This window comes from Chrysochloris asiatica, unplaced genomic scaffold (genome assembly GCF_000296735.1).
Source record: "Chrysochloris asiatica unplaced genomic scaffold, ChrAsi1.0 scaffold00029, whole genome shotgun sequence".
Taxonomy (NCBI): domain Eukaryota; kingdom Metazoa; phylum Chordata; class Mammalia; order Afrosoricida; family Chrysochloridae; genus Chrysochloris; species Chrysochloris asiatica.
In genome coordinates this window covers 4,794,044-4,796,356 of record NW_006408547.1, presented here as the reverse complement: position 1 = coordinate 4,796,356, position 2,313 = coordinate 4,794,044, and positions in this window count along the sequence as shown.

Genomic DNA, 2,313 nt, shown 5'->3' with positions numbered 1-2,313 from the left:
TGTGGGGGAAGAAAGAGTCCCCACTGAATAGTTTTCATATTATCTAGATGGGTCTGGTTAAAAGAAATAGGGATAAGATTCTTAATGATTCTATAGTGAGTCATTGTTATCATGACTAATTGCAACTGTCACAATTGTAAAGATAGAAGTTTTGTAACAAAAACGGGGGAGTAGTATATCTTACAGTCCAGAAACAAAGAACCCTAGGACCAGAGAAGCAGCGACACCAGAGATGGAGGCAGAGATGGGGACATGGAGAGAGGGAGCAGCTGAGGACTCTAGATTCATGGGAAAAGACGGATTAAGAGATGGTGGCCAGGAGGAAGATTTTCAGAATGTGCCCTTTAGTGGTCTAAATTATTAAATATGCCTGAGTGTTAAAAAAAAAAAAAGAGCTAACGTGAAAAGAGAGAAATACTGTTAATTGATGGTACATGGAGGGGATTATAATTGTTGCAACGAAATAGGTGTATGATTTGTTGAATGTTAAACTTATAATATGCCCTGTAAACTTTCCCTCAGTCCACAATAAAAACCTTAAAAAATTTTAATATGAAAAAAACCAAAAACCCTATCCAGGGTAGCTATGGGTCAGAACTGACTTGACGACGCATAACAACAACAACAACAACAACAACAGTTCTCTCTGGGTGTGAATTCCCTCCAATGTCTTCTCTGTAAGTAAAGATGGCACATATTGCTGATTTTTGTCTCATCAATGTTTCTTTCATCTGGGGATACTTTCTCTTCCCTGCACCTTGGAACTATCAGATCAGGAACTTAAATGTTTCTTTTTCTAGGAATTTGAATATTGAAATTTGATTATTTTCAAAGATATTTGGTGGTGTTATTCCATTCATGCTGCTGCTGTTAAGCACTGTCGAGTTGGTTTCAACTCATAGCGACCCTGTATAGGGTTTCTGAGGAGCTGCTGGTGAGTTTGAACTGCTGACCTTGTGATTCAAACTGACTTTATGGTCCAGTGCTTATCCTATAGTGCTGTGTACAAAATATCTGTCTATTAGGTTTTGGTGCTACAATTCCCAGAGATGTCCTGATTTCTATTCTTTCAGAGACCTAATTGCTTCGATGTTCTTATGTTCCTTAGATAAATTCTTTCAGTAACTTATATTTGCTTGTAACCAAAAATCTATGATGCCAAAATTAGTATCAATAGTTGGATACAATCAAAAGATGCTCAGGAAAACTTGAGTTGTGTATGGCATTCATTGATAATTACTAACCCAATATTTATTCTTCCCTTCTCTCAGTTACCAACAGAAAAAAAGTCTTGATTTTTGTTGCACAGCTAAAAAGAAAATTTTTAAAAAGGACATCTCTCAGGACTTTTTTTATAGAGAGATTTGTCCATAAACAGCCTAGCCAAAGACAGATCAGTAGAAGTTGCTTTTTAATACCTCCAAAAAGCTCATTAAAATGGAACTTATGAAACTCAGTTAGCGTTTGACCTTTAACCCATGAGATTCTTCTTTCTTCCTTCCTGAAGCATTGATCTGATGGAATCTGCAAAAGTGGCCTTGAAAGGAAGACCAGACACCTCATCATGTCAACCCTAGATGGCTTTTGTCAGACTTCTAAGTACATGAGAGAAAAAGAAAACCCCCTTTGTTTAAGTGACTGTTATTTGCTAAATGCAATCTCTAACTGATACAGGTATTCCAAATTGTTTATCAAACCAAAATAATATGGAAAGTAAGGATACATTCATTCATATTTTGATACAGGAATAGCAGCACATGGTATTGGTGGTGGTGATGGTGTGCTATGGAGTCAGTTCCGACTCATAGTGACCCTGTATAGGGTTTCTGAAGCTGAAAAATCTTTACCAGAGCAGAAAGTCTCATCTCTCTCCTGAAGAACACCTGGTAGTTTCGAACTGCTGACCTTGAGGTTAACAACCTGATTCATAACCACTACACTACCAGAGCTCCTTCAAGCTATTATTACACAATCACCCTGGATTATGTATCACTTGAGAAAAAAACAAAAACCAATGGAATTGGGAAGAAATAGACATCATGTGGAGGTTTGTAGCCAAATATAACTTTAGGTTGTCTTCCACTGCAGAGAGGATGGGTTCCATTTTGAAACTGTAACTATGGAAGGAAGAATGTGTGTACAGGATGGCCAATAAAAAGAGGAGACCCAGAGAACAAACAAGATGGCGGATTGGGTGGAAGTGTAGTGAAGAGCTTCGCCAGCAACAACACAGAATACCCAACCAAGCAGGCTCAGGGGATGGTCCCAGAACTCTGAACCACATATAAAGGAATATTTAGAAGATTGGAAGGC